The following is a 16,314-nucleotide window of genomic DNA, read 5'->3' as shown; positions in this document are numbered from 1 at the left end:
ATTAATAAATAAATAAGTTTTCCTCGCCAACGCCGTCCCAGCTTTGAATTCCCTGGATCCACCGGGGCTGGACCCCGGCAAAAACTTACTTTTAGCTTCTAAGCCTTTCGGCAGAAGGTAATCTTACGTATTTTTTGCATGAAATACTGAAAATTAGAACTAACATTTTAAAATAAATATTTTTCATAAGTCATATGAAATGAATAAAATTCTGAGGCATTTTAATCGCAGCTTGACTGACTTGAGACTGGATTGTACTATGCTTCAGAATTGGACCAGGGAAACTCCCCAGGATGGAGTGGGGCACTGGAAGAGGGGTGGTCCTCACCTCTCCCAGCTGCGAGCTCACTCTTCCCCCTGCTGTCACACTTGATGCCAAGTTCCTCACCATAAACGTCCCCATACCAGACCAGCAGCTCACAGCCCAGCATGACCACCTGGCAGGTTTGGTAGAAGATCTGCCCGTGATACTGCAAAGTCACCAGGTTCTGCTCCTCATAGTGTTGGGCACAGTTCACATACCTGAGGTCGAGGCTGGGAAAAGGAAAGAAACCACAGGTGACGAGTCCCTGCCACTGTCGGGCCATGCCCAGCTCCTTGCCTTCAGGCTCTGAGGCCATGATGGCTCCCACCACCCCTCATGGGGACCTTCTGTTCACACCTTTGACCATGGTGTGTGAATTCCTATTTCCAGATCCTGTTTCCTGTCCTCTTCCTGGCTGGAATGCTTTTCTCTCCTTACCTAATTAGCCATTTTCCAGAGCCCAGTTCCAGACTTGTGTCCACCTGGACTCTCCATAAGACTGGTGACCTCCAGCTCCTCCAAACTGTAAATTAAGTTCTCTTTCATTCCACAGGACTTGGTGCTCCTAGGCTAGCATGAACCCCTCCGCACTCACCCCAGCCTGCCTTCTCTCTGAGGCTTTTCTCCAATCTCCCCATGTGTATCCAGGGTCCTATTCACTTGCCCACTCCCTCCCATGGAAACTTGGAGAGTGCTCTGACATAGCTTGAGACACAGAACAGTAATCGTTTATTCACTTTCTGCCTGCCCTGATGAAAGGAGAGGCCCTCAGAGAACGGCCATGCTCATGGTCATTCTGCCCCTCATTCTTTCCCAGACGTCAGGGCCCACTTCTCACTGGAACTGAGCCTGGGGAGGTTGTTGCCCATGTGGACTCAAGGTCTCCCGTGTTAGGTTATCCTGGCACTGTGCAGTTATTCAAAAATAGAAAAATTAAGGTTACTATTCCTAAAATTAATTGGTTAATGTCTATCTTCAGTATGTTCTCCAAAAGAACATGGGTTGTGTGGTTTGTTTCAGTAATGAAGTTCACTGTCTACACTGGGGCATAGAGTGCTTGGTAAGTGTCAAGTGAGTTAAAGTGTCCCTTGTGAATCTAGACTCCTCAAGTTGTTTTCAAGTACCTCCATTTTGTTGAGTGTATAGACTTATATTTTGAGGGCACATGCTATATTTTTCTTTCTTTCTAATGTATTTTGAAATGAAAGAGCATGATATAGAGGGGAAAGATGAAAGAAGATGTCAAAGCTATTGAGGGAGACAGTTTGAGAAGGAAAGGGGTGTGGACTTGAGGGAGGAGCAACAGCAGCAACTGCAGACTCACTGCACTCACCTCACCCAGTTGGCCAAACACGTGTCCTTTCCATCCACATACTCATAGCAATTTCTCCCTTTGGTGATCTGAGTGTCAGAAAAGGGATACAAGCTTTCTTCTCTCTTTTATTTTATTCATTTTTTTTTGGTGGAAGTAATAGAAGAACTATTTCCCTGTGCTGTCATTCTGCTCTTCAGCCTGCATGGATTCAGCTGCCAGTCAGACCACATGGTAAGCTCCTTAATCATCATTTTAAGTCTGAGTCTATTGGCACATTGAAGGCAAGGGCTCCACAAGTGAGGAGTCACTTCTGTATGCCTGTACCACTGTCTCCCACCTTCTTCTGATCTTTAGATAGAAGTCCTGTGTTCATGCCCAGTGCACACAGTACACAGGGCTGACCATGTCACTGCCAACCATGTCATCATCATCTGTGTCCTCACATGTTGACATGAAGTACCCCTCCCACCACCACACACAAACGATTAGAAGCCAGAGGACAGGGAAAGAGGGTTATTTCTCACAAGCCAGGAGTATCCACTGTTGGCGGCCTTTTCATGGTCTGTGATCTGGCCCTTCTAGGGGCCAGAGTGCAGGCCCAGAGGCAGATCAGACATGTCGTTCCACACTCCAAGCCCAGCCTCAGGGATGCCTGACAGTCTGATACTTAACCCAGGGGGCAGAGTGAGGGCTGAGTGGTTGGCATGCCCCTTTTCCACTGCAGAGTCCTTTACAAAGGTTGGGGGCCTGTGGGCAGCACAGCTGTCGATGAAGAAGTTCTGACACTCCTAACAATCTGGAGGTGAGAGCAATAGGAATGGGGAGAGGTATAGTGATGCTGCTTGTTGTAAAGACCTTCAGAAAGAATTGGGGCACTCACGTCATTTGGCCTCGATCCTGTACCCCATGTCATAGAGGAAGGGGATGATTGGAGCACAAAATGGTGAAGTGAGGTTATTGGACCAAGGCCTCATAATCCCTTCTCCGTGAGTGGGCCAGTGGGGTCACTCACAGAGGCAGCTGTCATCCTGACCTCTTGACCTCTTGGTACCCATGGCCCTTTCTTTCTTGTAGATTGTGCCTCTTCACTCCAGTCTCATTTCTTCTGAGTTCTAAGATGGAGAACAGAAGCTAAGCAAGGCTGGTGGGGTCTGGAGAGCTAGTCACTGTTTTATCAGAAACGGTGAGATCTCCTACTTGTCCATCTATACACTTTGTCAAAATTTTTTATATTTATTTTTCAAACTTTTACTTTTGTATTTTTTGTTTTAATGTTACATTATTTATTTATTGGCCATGCTGCATGGCTTGTGGGATCTTAGTTCCCTGACCAGGAATGGAACCCACACCTCTTGCAGTGGAAGCCTGGAGTCTTAACCACTTAACCACCAGGAAGTCCCTTGTCTATACTTTGTTTGTTCTGTCTTTAACTACTGGTTCAGGAGACTGAGGCTCCACACTGACCATAGATGCCCAGTTCAGTGTTAACTTCCTGCACTTCTTGTTAGTAGGATTTACTTCCCAATCTTCTTACTTAGGAAATAGTTCACTGACACATCTACTGAGTAAATAAATGTTAAAGGGCACATGACACATAAGGCATTGAACAGAGGTATGGGCATAAACACTAACAAAGTGTGGTCCCTATTATCACAGCTGGATTTATTGAATTACTTGTATGTGTCAGCAGTTTTACATTTAATTTAATGCTTTCAAACACTGTATGAATTATGTATCCTTATCTTCACTTTACAGATGAACAATCAGGACCTCAGAAAATGTATAAAATTTTCCTCAGGCCCCAGTGCTAACTTCATGTCTCAGATCAGTCCACCTTAAACCTATGCCTACCCAAAGTTCACACCACACACCTAGGCCATACTTACTACCTTTTATACAGGGATTAGAGGAACTAATTAGAGCAACTCCCCAAATTTTCTGTTACTGACTTTTTGCCTGGAGTGCTGTCCAGGGGTCCTTGTTTCTCAGGGAGGGGACACTGGTTTCTGAGCCCACTCAGAGCCACTTGTCTTCAGCAATTTTGCTGCTCCTGGCAATTTCTTCAAACTAGACACCTTACTTGATGGTCCCCTGAACATTCCCTTGCATGTGAGTAAAAGGCAACATGCATTTCTTTAGTTCTTTAGGACTGTATGAAGTGTTTTCACATGCATGGCTTTAGTTAATACTTTGACAATTCTTGGAAATACCTGGAGGAGGGGGGTCTGAACACTGGAGTGTAAAACAAGGACCTAAGTGGGTACTGAATCAAAACTAGAATTCATATCTTAAGGTTCTTTCCCTTCAGCTTTCTGCATAAACGTGAGAGCAAGGCAGGGAGAATAGCTGGAGGTCAAGGAAAGAAGAGGGTATGGGCTCATAAAGCAATCTGGGGGTTTTTCTATTAATTAGTGGACCTTTGATGGATGAGGAACTATGGAAAATTACAGAGGGGACAAAACACATCTGGAAAATAAGCTGACAAAGCAGTGAGATTGAGAAAAGACAATCGGCAGAAACGCATTTAGACAATAAAGAAAATGAGTTGAACATTGCAGGTTGCCATGTCTTAGAGGCAATGTTTGAATTAAAGTAACTGGCCTCATCAATTCTGCTTGAAGAAGGCTGTATGACTAGCTGGTTCTCCTCAGTTTCCTGATCCATAAATTGGTATACATTCTAATTTTTAATGTTATAGCGGACATGAAATTTAATAACATTCAACAAATCATTGTGTGAGCTATTTATACAGTATGAATTTGAGCATACACCCTTGCCATTAATATATCCCCTCAACTGCCTCTATATTTGAAGTTCAGCTCACAAATACTATCTTCAGCATTCCTTGACCTTCTTATTCCTACATGAATGTTTAAATGTGGAGTCAGTCATTCACAAAACATTCATGGGGCCCTCAGGGGCTTTGAGCTGGGCCTGGACTTCTGAGAATTAATGGGTATGGGCTACGCTCTCAAAGCTCACAACACAGGGGCAGGCTAAACAAATGATTCCAAATAGAAGAGTTGCTGATTTAGAGCTCAGAGGAAGGACTTGTTACTTCCCCCTATAAGAATGTCCAGATGATGAGTTTCTACTCAAAAGCAGGTAACCTATGTGAAGTCCTTCAGTTATTTTCTTATTTGTTGTTTTTGAGTCATAAACCTGAGGTCTGTCACAGCTGTGAGTTACTTCCTCTTATTGGAGTGGGAGTCTCTGAGGTAGGATCATGTCGCCTTCTTCATCTTGGACCATTGACTCTACAAACTGCCCAACATGTCCTTAAGCTTCTTCATTTTGGACTGTCCACTCTACAAACTGCTCAGCATGCCCTTAAGCTTCTTCACCTTGGACCATCCACTCTAAAAAGTGCCCAAAATGTCCTTAAGCTTCATCATCTTGGACCATCCACTCTACAAATTCTCCAGCATGTCCTTAAGCTTCTTCATCTTGGACTCCCCACTCTACAGACTGCCCAACATGACCTTAAACTTCCCTTAGTCAGATGTCTTAGCACATCCCTAACTAGCACAGCACAAAAGAACTGAGGTTGAAAACATCTCTCAGATGAATGATATAAAGATGTATGAATAAGATATATCAATAAACTTTACTGAGCTATGAAAATTTTAACCAGTTTGTAAGGGGTTTAGAGAAGGTGCTTTGGATTAGATTGCACTACCAGTGATACATAATCAAACATTTTTTTTAACCTCAGTTTCTTGATCTATAATGGTGATAGCTATATACATACTTATAGGTACTGTAGGATTGTTTTAAGGTTTAAGTAAGTTTATTCACATAAAATGCTGAAAGTCTGAAATATTGTGTAAATAATGTAACAAATAGAACAGGCTACTACTGTCGCTGTTCTTACTAACTATAAAGATGGTGATGATATCAGACATTGTGCTAAAGATTTGGGATAGGAAGGCAGCAGTCTCCAGGATCTCTGTGCTTTCTCCTCTTCTCACCTGTGACTGGATCCATGAGGAGTCTTTTTTGTCAACAGGATTTGGGAAATACCTTCTGATGTTTACTGTGCTCCACTCTGAAGGCCATCCAAGAAGGATTACCTAGAAAATGATGAGAAACAGTGTTTTGGTTGTTAAATGTTTCCAAACTCTGGGCATTCTAATTAAGGACACAGAATTCTGAGCCAGAGTGACAAGGACAAGGATTAGCAAAGGAGGAATGGAAAGTGATTTCTGTATCATCAACTCCTATGCTTCCACTGGGAGCATTACACACTTTTCTTAAAATAGAAAAAAATATATATATATATATGAAACTTCATCTGTGCTTCATCTGATGTCCATGAAGTATCTAACAAATTTACTAGGCTTTCATGACAAAAATACTCAACAAAATAGAAATAGAATGAAGTGACTGCAGTATAATAAAGGTCAATATGAAAAGTCTATCTCTAACATCACAGTCATCAATGAAAAGCTGAAAACTTCTAAGGTCAAGAAAAAAAAGGCAAGGATGCCCATTCTCAACACTTCTATTCAACATAATATTAGAAGTCCTAGGAAGGTCATTAGATTAGAAAAGGAAACCAAAGGCTACCATTTGGAAAGGAAGAAGTAAAATTAAGTCTGTTCACAGAGGACATGATTTTACATGCAGAAAATCTTTAAAATTCCACACACACAAAAACACCTGCACAGAAAGTTGCACAGTACAAAATCAATATTCAAATATCTTTCCATGCATGAACAATGAACATTCCAGAAAGGAAAATAAGAAAACAATCCTATTTAATTTTTTTTAAGCCATAGTCAAGAGCTAAGTTTGAATTTTTAAAAATTATTTTTATTTATTTATTTATTTTAATTGGAGGCTAATTACTTTTTTTTGAGGCTAATTACTTTACAATATTGTATTGGTTTTACCATACATCAACATGAATCCACCATGGGTGTACACGTGTTCCCCATCCTGAACCCCCCTCCTACCTCCTTCCCCATTTATTTATTTGTGCCAGGTCTTTGTTGTGGCATGAGGGATCTAGGCCCTTGACCTGGGATTGAACACAAGTTCTATGCATTGGGAGTGTGGAGTCTTAGCCACTGGACCACCAGAGAAGTCCTGATAATCTTATTTATAATAGTATCAAAAAGAATGAAATAATTGGGAGTAAACTTAGGGAGATGAAAGACTTATACATTGAAAACTAAAAAGTATTGCTCAAATGAATCTGACACAAGTAAATAGAAAGGCATCTCACATTTATGGATTTGGAGGCTTAATATTATTAAGCTGTTCATACTACCCAAAGCAATTTAAAGATTCAACGCAATTTCTATTAAAATCCCAATAGAATTTTTTTCAGATATAGAAAGCCCATCCTACAGTTAATACAGAATCTCAGAGGACCCCGAATAGGCAAAACAATCTTAGAAAGAAGAGCAAAGCTGGAGGCCTCTGGTTTCAGAACATATTACAAAGGTATGAGAACCAAAAAGTGTAGTTTTGGGCATAAAGTGCGTGCTTAGTTGCTCAGTCGTGTTGACTCTTTGTGACCTTTTGGCTTGTAGCCCACCAGGCTCCTCTGTCCAGGGGATTACTCAGGCAAGAATACTGGAAAGGGTTGCCATTTCCTTCTCCAGGGGAGCTTCTTAACTCACGGATTGAACCCACATCACCTGTGTCTCCTACACTGAAGGCAGATCTTTCACCTGCTGAGCCACTGAGGAAGCCCACTGGCATAAAGACAGACATACCAATCAGTGGAACAGCATAGACAGCCAGAAATAAACTCTTGGATACATGGTCTAATGATCTTTATCAAGGGTGTCAAGACAACAGGGAAAGTTTAATCCCTGTAATGAATGACGCTGGGGAAACAAAATATCCATATGCAAAATAATGAAGATCTTACATCATGAAGAAAAATCAACTCAGAATGGATTAAAGACCTAAAGGTAAGACTTGATAAGACTCTTAGAAGAAAACAAGGGTGAAGCTTCATGACATGAATCAGCAATGATTTCTAGGGTATGATACCAAGTGCACAAGTATTAGTAACAACATAAAAATGGACAAATGAGACTATGTTAATCTTAAAACCTCTGTGCAGCAAAGGACATAGAGTGAAATGGATGAATAGAGTGAAACAAAGGAACAGAGTGGAAGATCACCTACAAGATGGTAGAAAATATTTGTAAAATATGTATCTGATAAGGGGTTAGTAAGTATACACCAATATGAAGCCTACCTATAAGCCAGGAAGAGAACCTGATTGACCATGATGGCACCCTGATATCAAACATCCATGTTCCAGCATTGGAAGAAAACAAATTTCTGTGGTTTAAGCCATGCAGTCTGATTCATTATGGCAGCCTTAGCTGATGAACATAGTGGGAGAAGAAATTGAATAGACATTTCTCCAAAGAAGATCCACAAATGGCCAACAAACATATGAAAAGATGCTCAATATTACTAATCAATAGGGAAATACAAATTAAAACCACAACGGAAATTATCTCATAGCTTCTGTGATGGCAATATGAATAAAAAGACAATAGCAAGTTTGGTAAGGATATGGAGAAATTGGAACCCTTATACACTATTGTTGGAAATGTAAAATGTTGCAACCTTTACAGAAAACAGTATGGAGTTTCCTCAGAAAATCAGAACTGCTGTATGATCTAGCAATCCAATTCTAGTGTATATTTCCATAAAAAGTTGAAAGCAAGATCTTGAATAAATTGTGTGCACATCTATGGTCATTGCAGCATTATTCCCAGTTGGCAAGATGTGGAAGCAATCTAAATGTTCATTGGTGGATAAACAGATAAAGATTATATATATCATATATATTATATACACATGCACACAAATGGAATGTTTTGAAGCCTTAAAAAAGAATTTTGTCATATGCTACCTCAGGGATGAGCCTTGATGATATTATGCTAATTGAAATGAACCAATCAAAAAAAGAAAAATATTGCATGATTCCACTTCTGTGAGGTATCCAAATTAATCAAATCCATGAAAACAGAATGGTTGCCAAGGACTATGAGGAGGAAGAATTGGAGAATTGTTGCTCAGTGGGTGTAGGGCTTCAGTCATGCAAGATGAAAAAGTTCTACAAATTTGCCGTAGAGCAATGAGTACATAGTTGGCAATAGTGTATCATAAACTCAGAAATTAAGAAGGTTAATAAAGATGTGTAGAGGTATGGTGAGCCGTGGGGTGTGTATTCCCTATGAAGAATCTCTCTTCATGTCAAAGCCTTTGGTTTTCATGTCTTTAATAACGTAAGGGAACAGATGGACTTCCCTGGTGGCACAATGGATGAGAATCTGCCTGCCGATGCAGAGGACACAGGTTCGATCTCTGGTCCAGGAAGATTCCACTTTCTGTGGGGCAACTAAGCCTGTGTGTCACAAACTACTGAGCCTGCATGTGCTCTGCAATGAGAAGCCAGTCACCACAACCAGAGAAAGCCCGTGCACAGCAAAGAAGACCCAGTGCAGCCAAAACTAAATAAATGATTTTTAAAAATCTGGGAGAACAGAAATCCATGGATGGAGAATCCTAGAACTACATAAATTGTTTTTCCAGTCTAGGCAGATTACCTCTTCTAAACTCTCTGAGCAGCAGAAGAGGAACTGAGCTGCTCACTTCTATTTTATAATGAGTGTACTTCATTTTTTATTTACCTGAGGCTGTCTCTGGTCAGTGAAATGTAGGAAAGATCAGGGAGAATAAATAGTTCTCTCAAACCCTTTCCCAGAATCAAAATAAAGAATTAGTTTCACCTTAGGGTAAGAAGATCATGTGGTGTTATTTTTTATGCACACATTAATAATGTATCTTGACATATTAATCATTTCCTCTTCCAAGAGATTCAATCCAATAACATAATTATTATTTTTTTTTACTTTTACAGTTTAATTTGCAAACAGAATTTTTATAACAAGTTATTTTTAACCAAATCATATCTTTAAAACTGTTTATATAGAAAACCCAGGGAATAAAGTGAATTGTTCATTGTGGAAGGCTTTAAATTACATTAGTACAGTAGAAAATACAGGAGGTAGAAGATAACTGAAAAGACTAATGCAACATCAGATTCAAATCTATAGCTCCTGTAGCTACTTAAAACATGGTTTTAGAAACTAAATCCAACATTTCCAGTAACCATAGAAACAGTTAAAATAAAATTTGCCATGAAAGCCCTTATATCATGCTTGATATAGGGAGGTAGGAAGATGTAAGAACCAACACACATGAGACATGACATTTTATCTACAACTCCTGTTTGCTTTACTGAGGGTGTAGTTTCAAAATTCAGTCACCTTCTTCAGCTTCAGACTCAGATTCTTCTTCAGCATTTTTGAGCCACTCTACAAACTTTTTCATTTGCTCAAGGAAGACACTCTTCCCCTTGGCAACGTGTGCATCTTTATACCATTTTAGAATGGGTTCTTCACTCAGAACTTCAGCGTTATAAAAAAGCACCACTATTTTCTGGAAGGCTTTCATGAAATGAGTGTTTCATAGCAGTACTCCTGAATCTTCAGTAACAGAGTCAGCTCAGACTGACCTTGAGTTGTAAAGGCAGCAAGTAGAGGGCTGCATTGCTTCAAGTGCTTGATGGCTTGCTCTGCTACAAGCTCCTCCTTTTTGTTCCATTCCACAGTGCTCATTACGCTGGACCATACTATTCCAATGACAACGGGTTCTGGGATGTTGTTGTTTTTTTTTCATTTCTTCCTTGACATACAAAATTATATCCTTAAATGGATCACCACAGGACATCTGTTCTTGAAGTTCTTTCTGGAGTTCCTTATGAGCTCCTATGGTTTGCTGATTCCGAACATATTCTGAAAGCTCTTTCAAGCCTGCCTCAGTAAAATACTTTGTGAAGTGTTCAACGCTTTGTTTATTGGCAGGGAAAAGTTTCATCAGTCTGTTATCCATGCTCACTTTCCGAAGACTTGCAGCTACTGCATTGATATCTTTTTCATTTATCTATGATTTAAAGGGCTTTACAGCAAAAGCTGCTGAAACCCCTTCTTTAACCAAATTCTCATTGTAAAGGCTATTAAGAACGGATGCATTAAGTGTTCCATTAGCCAGAAGAACACCAGTCAACATAGCCAGCTTGTTCTTTTCTGGCTCTGAAAAACCCTTTAAGGACAGCAGCAGCTTTTTAACTTCATCTTCAAAACCTTTCTCCAGGTATTTGTAGCGCCTGATTAACTTGTTAAAAACCTTAGCAAATGCTTGCATAGTCTCTAGGTCTTCTTGTGCTGCAAACACACAGACATCTGTACGCATCATGTCATCTGCCAGTGTACCACCTGGGGCCAGCATTCCGCCAGCCACCAGAATGTCAGAGTTTCTGCATATCGTCGGTAATCAAGTTTTGCTCCAGAAAGAGAAAGTGAAGTCGCTCAGTCGCGTCCAACTCTTTGCGACTCAGTGGACTGTAGCCCTTCAGGCTCCTCTGTCCATGGGATTCTCCAGGCAAGAATACTGGAGTGGGTTGCCATTTTCTTCTCCAGGGAATCTTCCCGACCCAGGGATCGAACCGAGGTCTCCCGCGTTGCGGGTAGGCGCTTTAACCTCTGAGCCAATCAGTACCAATTTCAGTTAAGCCTTGAATAATGCAGTCTTGAAACTGAGTAGGGTCAAACCTCTCTTTTTCATCTCTTTTTCTGGTTTTAAAACGCTGGCCTGATAGTGTTGGCTTTTGCTGCTTTTGATTATTCGTAAAAGACACCCGAATTTAAGGCGGTGAGAAAAGAGCCAGAAACCCCGGAGGTGGCAGCAACTGCAGCAGTGTCTCCTTTGCTACCGGAATTAATGCAAGGAGGAGGAGGAGGAGGAGGAGGGAAGAGGTGCCACCCCCCCCAATAACAGAATTATTATGAGATTAGTATTAAAAATCTCTTTGGTGAATTTGTAGTTTAAGGTTTCTTTAATTGCCTTTGATTAAGAATGTTTAGCAAAAATAATTCTTTTTAAAAAGAATGATAGATTTTAAACAAAAAAGTTTTGAGAATTACACTGGAAAACCTATATATTCACCTTCATTCAGGCTTATGTCAATATTCAGCCACAACCACTTCAGAATGCTGAAAATTATGGTTTTTTTTTTTTTTTTTTTTTTTGCTGATGGCTGAGATGCAGTTGAGACCTTAGCCCAGGCTGGTTTCAGGAAGACACCTCTACATCCTCCTGGCCCCTCACCTTGCTGCCATGGTGTCCATTCTTCATCAGAATCCTCAGTGTCATCTACCTGGGGTTTGATGTCTTGTTTGCAGTGATGCATGAAAGCTGGTTGAAACCTGGAAAGAAGCAAAATAGATGTTCTAAGAAGGAGGCACAAAGCACAGAAGCAATGGAAAGTGTCACAAAGTCAGGGAAATAAGTAGGATGTGCTAGGAGAATGTAAAACAAAGCAAGAGGTGAGCTTTGCACTGCCAGGTTCAACCCCACTTTGGTAAAACAATAAAAATTTCCTCCAGGTTAGTCTCTACACAAAAGGGAACTGTGGGCAGATGAAGCCACCTAAGAGAGGGCCAAGGAAACACTGAAGCTGAAGACCTGTTTCATGTTTCCCAGGCTCACAGGCACCCAGCACTTCCTGTTACCTATAGCGAGCAGCACTTCATAGTTCCTTTTCACATTCTTATATTGGATTTTTTCCCATTCTCCCATATCTGCCCATTCTTCCTTGGAGAAGCATATGGAAATGTCTTAGAAAGCATGTCTGGCCTAAGGAAAATAATAGATTTCATCAGTGACTTACTAATATAAGTCAGACCTTAGAGCTGACTTCTCTACCTTTTGTGCAGGGAGTAGCCTGAAGCTACTGGATGGTCTCTGTGAGACAGGTTCAAAGACTTTCCTACTTAACTGAACAAATACTGAGCATTTTCCTAACTCTTTCTGGACACAGCAGTTGATGATGCTGGTTTCCTGTTTTGTCCCACTCCACCCCACTGTCTCAGACAGGACCAGACATTCCCATCCTATTTACGTTCACAGAGAAGTTCACTCAGCTACCCAGGCAAGTAGTCTGTGATCCTTCAGGGACTGGTGCCGTGTCCTTCCTTGGAGCTGGATTACAGCCCAGCTTTGCCTTCTCTGCCTCTCACCGTGGGCTTCCACTCTGTTCTCCCAGCATCTCCCTCAGTGCTCTCCTCTGGAGACCTGTTTGGGCTCATGGCCATGGGACTCCCTCAATGCCAAGGTGCCTATGGAAGAAGAAGATGCTGAGATAGCCCAGACCACTGTCCAGAGCCTGGTCTGTCTTCCTTGGGTGGAGTGTCCAGGGCAGGAAGGTGTGGGGAAAGTCGGAGTGAGGGTGTTGGTGGGGTGGACGGATCCTGACCGGCTATGACAGGCCACCCTAATGTGAAGAAGATTTGGTTTCTTTGGTTCCCCTACAATTCAGCCCCTCTGAGGAAAAGCACTGGGAGGATGTGTATGTGGGTGACAGAGGGAGTCCTGAGGAGACCTGGAAGCCCCTAACTGCTGGCCTGGGGCCAGGCTGAAAACAGGGCTCTGTTCCAGTGCAGGAAAGGGGACATTTCTTCAAGAAGGACTTTGAGGATCTCTGCCTGGGGACTCGGAAAAATCTGGGCCTAACATGAGTTCTACGTTTAAGGGACAAGTCACTCCACTTGAGAAGATCTGGGACACATGGGGTGAAGGAACTGGGATCTTCAGACAGAGGGGACTGGGGATCTTTTGGCTGATGTAGAATGCACAGGGTGAGAGAAATTGGGATCTTTGAGGCTGAGGAAATCAGAGGTTTCGAATTAAGGGGCTTTAGGTCTCTGACAAGCAGGACAGTGGAGGTCTTGAGGGCAAAGAGTTTTAAGAGTTCCCAGGCTGAGGTATTCAGGGTCTCCAAGGTAAAGGAAATTTGGTCTCTCTGCAGGTGCTATCTTTAGGGTGTTTCAGGCTGAGGGGAACTGGGGTTACTCTAGGTATTTGAGATTCGCAGCATTAGGGGATTTGGTATTTCTGCCGACGAAGGGACTTGTAGTCCCTGAAGCTGACAAGAAGCGAGCTCCCTTCAGGTTAGGACCCAGGTTCTTCAAAGCTGATGGGATTTGGGGCTATCAATAACCTCAGATATGCAGATGACACCACCTTTAGGGCAGAAAGTGAAGAGGAACTAAAAAGCCTCTTGATGAAAGTGAAAGAGGAGAGTGGAAAAGTTGGCTTAAAGCTCAACATTCAGAAAACGAAGATCATGGCATCTGGTCCCATCACTTCATGGGAAATAGATGGGGAAACAGTGGAAACAGTGTCAGACTTTATTTTTTGGGGCTCCAAAATCACTGCAGATGGTGATTGGAATGTGGGAGTACAGGAGGGGGAACTTGCATCCCCAGTGAGACCCTCTCAGCAAAGCTGGGGCTGGGTTGGGCTTGGTGGAAGTGACTGAGAGTTTGCTTAAAAGGATGCCACCTTTAGAGGACCTCCTGCAGTGTAGATTTCAGGGCTACATAGCAACTAAGTGCAGAGCATGATGGCTGAGCTGATGGCTGTGGATCCTGCAGGCTGAACGCTGACTCTGAACATTGGAAAATTGTCTAGAGTCACAGGATGTGCTTGCTGTCTCTGCTGAGATGATCTCAATGGGGACCCAGGTTCCCCTCTTACTCTCTAGAAGTTATCAAACTGCAGCCACTCCCCACAGTAAGCCCTGAGGAAACTCGGGAAAGAAGAATACCTGCTTTCTAGCAGCCATCAAAGTGCAGATACCCCCCACAGTAAGCCCTAAGGAAACTGGGGAAGGAAAACAATATGTGCTTTCTATCAGCCATCAGACTGCAGCCATTTCTCATGGTGAGCCCTGAAGAAACTAGGGAAGGAGAAGAATACCTGCTCTCTACCAACCATCAGACTGCAGCCACTTCCCAAGGTGATTCCTGAGGAAACTTGGGAAGAAGACAGGATAATGGTCCCAGGTGGTAAGGTGTGCATCAAAGGGAACGATTTCATTGAGATGGCTGGTGCATCTTTGCATACATAGAAAAGTGCTAAATTCCTTAACTTTAGATGCTACCTTCTGGGTTTGAATTCCTAAAAGATTCTTACTGAATAAAACATAACTGTCAACACTTATGTTATAAATATGCTTATGTCTAAACATATGAAGTAGAGACTTTCAGAACACTGGCACCAGTGGTGGGCACACCCCAAAAGATGTAACTCATGGAGAAATTAGAGCAGTTATCACCCCTTTCTCCATAAGATTGTGGAATGGACACTGACCCTGGGGAATTGTTATAGGGAAGAACAAAATCTGACTCCACGTTGAATGTTTTACTTTAACCTTTGTTTCCTGTTGGTTTGTATACTACAGGGATACTGTCCATATGTAATGGCCTGCCTCAGGAAACTCTGACCATCTGCCTTTGTTCAGGACCTGTCCACTTGTGGATGGCTACAGGAAGGGAGAAAGTAACACATCTCCTCCCGAGACTGGCCATTCCAGGAGATATTTGCCAGAATAATGGCCTTTTTATTCTATCACCTCCCCAGCTCTGTGTTCTATAAAAGAACTGGCATCCAGACCCTTACAAGATGGTTTCTTTGAGATATTAGTCTGCTATCTTCTCAGTCTGACAGCTTTCCAAGTAAATTCGTATTCCAGGCCTCAGCACCTTGCCTCTGATTTATTGGCCTGTTGTGAGACAAGCAGAGGGAGCTTGGATTTGGGAACAATCCCGCATGCCTTGCAGTCAAAAAATCAAAACATAAAACTGAAGCAATATTGTAACAAATTCAATAAAGCCTCTGAAAATGGACCATATCGAAAAGATCTGAAACCAAAACCCGAAAGGAACTCAGTGGTTGTGTGAAATATTTATAAAGGAGTTAGTGTCCCTCTTGCCCATACGCCCTGAAGCCACACTGGACAGTTAGGCTCTGTCCATCAGCACACCCTCTCCGTACCCCAGGTGGAGGTGCTCTGCCCCCAGTGCCCTGGGTCTCAGGTGGTAGAAGAGACACAATCTAGAGTGTCTCTTTTCTGGTTCAGGGGAACGTCACGCTAGCCACCCTGTCTCCCTGCCCATAATAAATAAGGAGAGTTGTTTGCACCTGGGAGAGTGATGTTGTGGGCACCTGGACTGCCTTGTCTTTGTGAGATTTGATGTGACGACAACACAGAAAGAGAACCAGCCAAGAAGGATCCAGTCAGGAGTAAACCCCTCTTCACAAGGACCCTGTGAGACCCAAGCAGTCACTCTGCCCACCCTGCTCTGACTTTTGGGAACTGGCCTTTGTCATTCTCTGGGCAGGAGATGGAAGGGACAACCCAGTGTCTCTTCCACCTCCTGAGACCCAGGTGGGCACTGGGGGCAGCAGCACCTCCACCTGGAGTCCAGAGAGGGTGTCCTGAATGGACAGGGCCTAACCATTCAATGAGGCTGGCCCTTGTCCATAGTGCACTGACCTGCTACAGGGTCTTAGGGGCCAGTGGGACCCACATTCTTTCTTTCCTGTACCATCCAGAGCCTGGCCGGCTGGTCCCTCCTTCCCTGTCACCCTCCACTGGTGTCTTATTCATTGTCTTCGATAGACTCAGGTCTTTCCTGGAAGGGAAAGGGACCTTTTGTGGTCACCACATCTCTTGGTGTGCTGTCAGGAGGCACTGGCAGTCGCTGCCCTGTCTCTGGTCTCCTGACCCTCCTCACCTGCCTCATCTCCG

At 42.7% G+C, this 16,314-nt stretch overlaps 2 pseudogenes; both read right to left on the bottom strand.

Moving 5' to 3' along the window:
* Nucleotides 1-229: 229 nt before the first annotated feature.
* Nucleotides 230-12,808, bottom strand: LOC102187206 (annotated as a pseudogene).
* Nucleotides 9,861-10,991, bottom strand: LOC102186945 (annotated as a pseudogene).
* Nucleotides 12,809-16,314: the final 3,506 nt, after the last annotated feature.

This window comes from Capra hircus, unplaced genomic scaffold (assembly GCF_001704415.2).
Source record: "Capra hircus breed San Clemente unplaced genomic scaffold, ASM170441v1, whole genome shotgun sequence".
Taxonomy (NCBI): domain Eukaryota; kingdom Metazoa; phylum Chordata; class Mammalia; order Artiodactyla; family Bovidae; genus Capra; species Capra hircus.
The sequence above is the reverse complement of the archived record's forward strand: the minus strand, read 5'-3'. Positions and strand labels throughout refer to the sequence as shown.